The sequence below is a fragment of the Oryzias melastigma genome, linkage group LG5 (assembly GCF_002922805.2).
Source record: "Oryzias melastigma strain HK-1 linkage group LG5, ASM292280v2, whole genome shotgun sequence".
Lineage (NCBI taxonomy): Eukaryota > Metazoa > Chordata > Actinopteri > Beloniformes > Adrianichthyidae > Oryzias > Oryzias melastigma.
The window spans coordinates 4,332,655-4,340,804 of record NC_050516.1 but is presented as its reverse complement, the minus strand read 5'-3'; the positions used below and the strand labels follow the sequence as shown (position 1 = coordinate 4,340,804).

At 38.1% G+C, this 8,150-nt stretch overlaps 1 protein-coding gene and 1 long non-coding RNA gene across 2 annotated transcripts in view; one reads left to right on the top strand and one right to left on the bottom strand.

Moving 5' to 3' along the window:
- LOC118598738 overlaps window positions 1-6,429 on the bottom strand; it is a 22,241-nt gene extending 15,812 nt beyond the window's left edge. The window contains exon 1 of the long non-coding RNA XR_004947833.1: window positions 5,651-6,429. This is a non-coding gene — a long non-coding RNA (uncharacterized LOC118598738). The remainder of the gene's footprint in view (window positions 1-5,650) is intronic.
- Window positions 5,456-8,150, top strand: part of LOC112144722 (contactin-4) — a 156,669-nt gene continuing 153,974 nt past the window's right edge. Inside the window, exon 1 of the mRNA XM_024269438.2 lies at window positions 5,456-5,740. The gene's annotated coding sequence lies outside the window, so the exon portion shown is untranslated. The remainder of the gene's footprint in view (window positions 5,741-8,150) is intronic.

Sequence of the window (8,150 nt, the reverse complement as noted above, 5' to 3'; positions counted from 1 at the left end):
CTTCAGTAGCCGGGATAGGCTCCGGCACCCCCGCGACCCCGAAAGGGAAGAAGCGGTCAAGAAGATGGATGGATGGATGGATGTTACTAACAAGGTTGGGAGTTAGCAGAGTTACTCTAACAGTTGTTTAAGGGTATCTTTTTTCCTTCTAGTGTTGCAAACAAGGTTGGGACTTTAAAGTTTGGTAAATATGCTAATGCAGCTAACGCTTCTACAGGGGCTAACATGTAGCTTGTTAGATTCAAGTTCTAGAGTTACTGTGAATGCAGTAAATAAAGTCTGGCGAGGGATGAACTCTTGTCTCACCTAATGCGCCATACAATGCACCATAAGTTTCATAGTAGCCCATTTTTTGATGGTTCCTCTTATAATCCAGTATGCCCTTGGGTGGAAAATATGGCACATACATTTTTTTTTATTTTTTTTTTTGCTTTATCATTATTTATTCAATGATACTGACGCATTTCTCTTCTATTATTGGATTTATGATGATGTGTTACTGATGATCAACAGACCATAACAGATTGATTGTCATAATTGATACAAAATGTTGTCATTTTTCTGATCTGCTGTATCCATTCAAGTGTTAACATTGATCTTAGGCTGTATGCACACGAGTGCATTACTCCTTTAAATCATAAAGCTGCATGCCTCAACCTTCCTAAAGAAAACATGTCATTAAGCAAAACAATTCTATTACTATTTTTTCTTTTTTTCTTTTCTTTTTTAAACAAAAGCTCAAACCATATTCTATGGTTTGGTAAGAAATACAAATTTTAGATTGGGGTTAAAAGTATGCTTTATGTTTTTTAATTAGTGAAATATTAGTTTATAAAATATTAAGTGATTATTAAAAACTAATTTTACATATTTGGACATTGTGGAATTTTGTTTTAATTCTGGAAATTTGAAATGGGAACTCAAAATAGCAATTCCTATTCCTTATTACTTAAACTCTGTAATGTGATCGTTGGCAGAAAAACAGTTTGAAAGTAGTGATGATGTAAACACCGATTCAGAAACAGCCTGACTGGTTTTCTCACTCAAATGTGAAAGAGGAAAAAATGAACATCATTGATTCTGTCGAGGAACAGGATATTGGACAGTCCCATGTCTGGCATTTCATATCTGCTTCAACAATGCTTGATAGACTCACTATAAAAAAGATACCGCTCCGACAGTTGGATCCTATTAGGTTGGGGTGATTGTGGTGAAGAAGTACTACCTTGACCTCTGATCGGAAGATTGCAGGATCAGTTCTGGCATTGCCTGAACATGTGTCGAAGTGTCCTTGGGCAATACGATGAACCCCACATTGTTCCATGTGGTTGCATGTTGGCAGGTGGTATAGGTGTTTGAGGTTTTGGTCCTTGAAGTTTGAGTTAAATGTATTATGAGTGAGTTGTGAGCTCAAATATACAAACACTCATTGGTGCAAATGTAAAACATTTTTGGGCTCAAATTTGCAAGTGATACGTAAATGCCACACAAACCACACACCTTATTGTCTAGTTTACTCAATTCCAACAGTCAGGCGGTGCACAAGGAAAGTGAACTTATCAGTTGAACAGAATCATAGATCCTTGAGTGGTGTAGAGGATTAGGGAGGTTGAGAACAGGAAAAATTTGTACGACAAGCCTGTTTCTCAACTATTTCACCCTTACTTACTTTAGTGTGTTTCGTAGGGGTTCCTATTCTTATGATCCAACCAGATCAGTCTCTCTGAGGCAAGTTTTTAATCGCCTCAAATCGACCTAAACTATTAAAGGGGCCAAACCAGGAAAAAACAACTTTTTGAGCTTTCAAGTTTATTATACTGTTCAATCTTCACTATAAAGAACCCCAAAGTGGTATTTTGATCCCTTGAGTAATCATCTAAAAACCTGCGCTCTCAACAGCAGCCCCTCCCATACCCACGAAAACGAGCGGGTCCTCACGATCTGACTCAAGATCGTGAGACAGCCCCTTTCAGCAAGAGTCTGCTCTGACAGCACCGCCACAACAGTCTAACACTAACACCCAATTTCTCCACTGAGCTAGAAGTAATCAGCAAAAATAACTTTCATTTTAGATGCAGAATACCGCATATCTTCCAGTTGTGTTCTGTCTTCAGTAAATTCCAGCTCAAACAGGTGTTCTTCACTTAAATGCGGGGCTCAGGCCTACTAAGAGCAGATATATGGTATGCATATTGATCTTTGAGAAAAAAACATAATTTCATTGTCCTCTAATTGGTAATATGGGATGTATATATATGTATAAATGGATATACGTTACTCTGAGAGGCTTTAAAAAGTCATGGCATGGCCCCTTTAGAAAAAGTTTCAAAATTAGATAAGTCGTTAATTGATATTGGATGAGGCACATATTTAACTATCATGTAAAAACAACCAAGTTAAAATGTGAATGGATTTGCCCTTTACTCTTGTTTACTTGTTTGTTTGTACAGATATTTAATTTACACTTGATTATCTTGCAAGAAGTAAAAGGAATCTGGAAAACTTCACTAGCACTACTAAGGTGAGTCACACTGAGTCATACTGGTTGAATTTTTGGCTAAAGATATTCTGGATAGATTTTAAGTCAGTGACTCAGATCATTGAAGATAAATCAATATTGACCATAAATCATATAGACAATCAAATCGTTGGTAAAGTGAATTGTACACCCCTTGTGTTAAGTGTTTGCTATGACCCCGTTGCTCAAAGTATGCCTGTAGAAAAAATGTGTGTGACGCTCTTGTCTACAGGTTCACAAAGTGGTCAACAAACTTGATATTTTATGCATTCACCTGTGTTTTCCATATTTTTCTTGCAGACTTCCAGTAACAACTAGGGGTGTGTAATGGCAAGAGTCTGACGATACAAATCTCAATACATGTATTGCATTGTATCCCAAGACTGTACCGTTCATGACCCGCTGTGAAGTTGTACGGCTTCACTTGTTCTTATCTGAGCCTGCTACAAAGCATCGCAACCTGCATTTTTATATAATACTGGCAGCAACGTGGCATAAAGTTTTGGTTTGGTACCCATCCCAAGTAAAAACTAAGTTGTACATATCTCTTAACAACAAAAACTGCGAGGCAGACTGAACATTTACCACAAGCAGGTTCTTCCACGCTCTTGTTGTTGTTTTGGTTGCGGTGTATTGACTCACTGTGGTGTGCTGCCAACTAGTGGTTTAAGAGGAAAACAAAAAAAGACATTATTAGACGAAGAATGAATGAAACATCGCCATTTCAACATTTTAATTGATACAAGTATCGCCAAACGAAATTGTGGAATATATTACCAAATCGATTTTTCTCTACACCCTTAGTATCCACCCCTAAGGGCAGTTTTGACTAATGTATTACTTTTGTACAGTGAGTAGTTATAAAATAATTAGGGTTATTTGATAAATGATTTGTCTGCAACTAAAACCTACTCATTTTTCCAGGTTTTGGTTAATTCTGTCCATTGAAGAAGACAACAAAGTAGAATTACAATATTGATGCATAACATAAACATTTTTTCTGAAACTGCTTTAATAACAGTGTCTGAGAGAGCCATCATCACCAGCATGATTGAATGCATCTCGCGTTACATTTCTGCAACACTTGCCTGAGTTGTTCAATATCAGGAAGTTCATAATGTGACACTTGGTGTCCCGCCGGGTTATGCTGTAATTATATGAAATGAATACTTTAATTATGTAGCTGCTTCTGATAAGTGCGTTTTTGCCCTTGGTGGAGCTTGTATTCCTGGATCTCCAGCTCTTTCTCCACAGATCATGAAACCGTGATCTGCCCTGGCTGCTCTCTTTCTATTTCAGGCTTGGGCGTCTCACCGGGGAGTTGACTATATTGATAATGGTGTGCACACTGCGGGCATAGCTTCCTGTGGGGTTTGTCCTTACCTGAATGGCCCCGGGAGTTATTATCAGTAACGATAATGACTCCCCTCTTTTTCTGCTGCTTTGCCGGGTGACTCCTCAGAAGGAGGTCAGACGTAAAAACACCACCTCCTTTTGTCAGAAAGCTCTCAGTGGTCTTTTGTTGAAAAATATGTCATGAATCCACTGAACCGTCTAAGACTGAAAATATTTGAGGTTTTGATACTATTTTTTGAAATATTTTGACTTTTGAATTTAAGGTTTGGCAACTTGAAAATGATTAAAAATGCACATAACAGGACAACCAACTTTTTATCTGAATGTTATTAGTCTAATATAGACAACATTTTTAGGCCTGTTTTCAGCTAATACAGCTTTTATATTAACATATTATTGAATTACTGTTTTCTTCAATCCCCACCACCCTTTGGTCTCTTTATGTTAATGTGTGGTTAATTTAATGTACTGATTTGAGTTAGAGAATCCCATTTTCAATCAGCAATTTTAAAATTAGGTCTCATTAGGAAGGGATTAACCAAAACAAGGATGACAAATCTTATGAAACCTAAAAAAAAATGCCAAGGATGTATCCTCTTAAATCCTCATTTACCTTTATCTAAATCCCCAAATATCAATGTTTTATTTGCATGCAAAGCGACTCGCTGTATTTAATACCTCATTCTGACTAATATTATTTTCTAGGGAGGTTCTCTTTTTTACCATTTAATACTGTTTTTTTTCCCATTTAATGCTTTAATGCTTTTTTTGGTAACCCGACCTTAGCTTAAGTATTTGTGGAAAAATTGACATTACATGAAGATTTCTTTTCATTTATTCTTGTAAGAGGAACTGAAAATATAGTCATCATCTTGTATCTTGTAATTCAGTGCAGTACTTCAATTCAATGCATTACTTCAAGGAAAGAAGCAGATGTCTCTGAGAAAACGTATCGTAGTATCTAGTCTTAGTGTAGAAATCTATCTATCTATCTATCTATCTATCTATCTATCTATCTATCTATCTATCTATCTATCTATCTATCTATCTATCTATCTATCTATCTTCGGGTAATCCCAGCTCACTTGTCTGTTTTGTGACACATGATTAACACTTACCCTTTGACACACCATAACTCTTCGTCTGTTTATGCTATCAATAAGACTCAACTGATTTTGACTTAGTACACAGTACACATCTACTGTGATCTCTAATTCTCCCAAAAATCTGCCGTGCCGTGTGTCTGCTGTAAGGATGGTGGTGTCTGCTCTCAGCTTTGGATCCTTATGCGTAATATACATACTGTCTGAGCAGTCAGTGTGAACAATTTTTCTAATAGATCCTATATGAGAACTGGATTGAGAGAGTGTGACGTCACCTATAGAAAACGACTTGCTTCTGGGTCCAACCAGGAGCGTAAGTTATTTTACTAACATCTCCGATATTACAGTAAAAGTTTAAAGAAAAAACACTTTCAGTAAAAGTTTATTACAATAACAGAAATGTGTTGGATATAAACAATGACTAAGCTTTTTTTTTTTTTTATTTATTTTTTAATAATTTCACAAGTTTTCAACCCAGAAAAGAGAAAATGAATGTTTATGTATCACAATAATGGCACGCGCTTGGATCACGTTTTATGCCACGTCTCTCGATGTTTTTTTAAAAAACAAAATTGTGTTTTATTTATATTTTTCAATGAATCTTGTGTGAAATGAGAGGGAACAGTTGGGGTAGTTTGACGGGGTATTCGGGGGGGAGTGGTCTGAGACTCACCGTTTCTCCATCTGGAGCTGCTTAGTCCTTCCGGACAGCGCGCGCGCGGCAGGACGTCCTCGGATGCTGCTGACCGGAACAGCCGAACAGGTAAGGAAAGCGTCCGCGTGGGGGTCCGTGTGCGGTCTCTGCTGCGCGTGTCACGAGCCGCGCGGAATTACAGCCGCGTGCGCCTGTGTGACGGTCCTGACAGAGATGACGGTGCTCAAACTTTGATGGGTTCACCTGCTATCTTTTTTTTTAAGCTAGCTTGTTAAGCAGGTTTCCGGCAACACATTTAATTACGAGGAGACATCTTCTGAGAAGCCGACGCGCGCGCGCTATAAACGTGACCAGCACACGCGTGTGTGAGTGAGGTTGTAACACGATTCAGACACAATTTGTAACTATTTAGGAATCGGAAATTAGGTCTGGACAAGAGGTGTGTCCAGGACATACATGCTGATGGGGATAAATGAACATTTGTGACACAACATGAATTTGCTTATTGCAGGAATTGAGTACATATTTATTTAAAGGGTTGGACAAACTTATGAAATCATTCACTTTTTTCACTTTCATAAAAAATAAAGTTATAGTCTGTCTAATAAAGTACAATAGTCTAGTAAATGTTCCTTATTTTCAAAACATAAATTGACGTAATACTATACTTTCAGTCATTTTGTGTAAGTGCTCTGATCAAAGTAACCCCCCCCCCCTCTTTTTTATTTTAGGCCCAAATAGTTCCAAATAAGATATTTATTCATTGAACTGATAGTCCCTGACTTCACCCATTGGAGGAGGGCATTTTAACAGTATTTTTACTACACCCAACTCAACAAATTTACAGAAATGAAAATATGGAGGAACAACTTTAAGTGAAATTTTGCCAAATAAAAACATACCCCTAAGAATGGAAACATTTGAATGCTTAAAAAAAGTTGATTAGAATATATATATATTTTATATGTTTTTGGAATGAAAATTTGAGTTTTCCCCCATTGACTGTATATAAGAACTGGACATAGAATGTGCCATCATCTTTAGAAAGTGACTTACTTCTGGCTCCGACGAAATGGAGTCAATTCAGTTTGCATATTTTTTGCAATTCTGATGCGCCACATTGTAGCCAGACGACATCAGAGAGCAGCGATTGGTCCAAACCAATCATAGTCATAGTTTCTATGGCAACCACTTGCGCTAATCAGGCTTTTCGGAAGTCCAGATCCCTGCCACTTGAGAGGGGGCTACACAAAATCTGTCCATTAAAATTTTTTGAATATTCAATGTGGGGGCCAGCAGGCATCACATACTTTTACAGAGGCATTTGATTGATCAGTTTATAACTTGAATAACTTGCAATAAAGAAAACATGAAAATAAAAATGGGATTATGAAGAACATGTTTAAAAAAAGGCACTAGAGCAAGAACTATTATTCTGACATGTAGGATGACAGATTAATAGCTTTTAATTTCTCAATAGAAGTCTGTGGGATATTGGCTTTTTGGAACCATCGATTACTTACTTTTTTAGAACGTGAGGGGGGAGAGGTCACTCAGACTCGTTCTCATACCATTTACCTTCTAATAGTAGTCCTAGCGTTTGCTGCCAAAATTTTGATGTCAACTCTGCGTTTTTTAGAGACAGGTGTGTATTTGAGACCAGATTTTTTTCCATTCCGGACAGAATAGTGCTGGCTAATGGGTTAATTTTGCAGTGGACTCTGGCCAAGAAATGCAGACAACACTAGATGAACATTTCAGGAACGTTTCTTTTCTCTGCGCATGGGGGTTGGAGGAACCCGGCCACCATTAGAGACCAGCGTCTATTGCCTACTGTCCACTAGGTGCAGCGGTAGAGCAGCCAACTCCTGATCGGAAGATTGCGGGTTCGATTCTCGCCTTGCCCAACCATGTGTCGAAGTGTCCTTGGGCAAGACACTGCACTCTGCATTGCGTCTGGTGGATGGTTGGCGCCAGTGTTTGGCAGAGGAGCCACCACCAGTGAGTGAATCTGCGTGTGAATGGGTCTGCAACTTTGAGACTTCAAGGAAGGTAGAAAAGCACTTAACAAGTATACGCCATTTACCACTACTGGAAGATATACGGTATAAATTCAATAGTTTTCTCCATTGGGGTCAATTGCTTCCTTCTGAGACAAGCCTCTAGTGGTTGTTTCTGGAACCGCAATAAGTCACACCTTCAGTTTTGCTTTGACTAAGGGAACAGAATGCAGGGGATTAATCTCAGATTAATCAGTAGTCTAATGTGTGAATGAATGGTTTGGTGGACCTTAAAAACCACAATAAAGCCTTTACTTGGTCAACCCTTTTAACATCAAAGCTGTAGATCAATTGTTGCATACTTCTGACTACTCTAACTCTTCAACTGTTAACACATTTAACTCAGTTCCAGCTGATTCTCTGCATCAGAAACAGTTGATTCACGTTGATTGCGTAAACAGTCCAAGAACTGCAGACACGTCCCCAGTCAGGATCAGTTCATGTCCCACTGAAAAAAA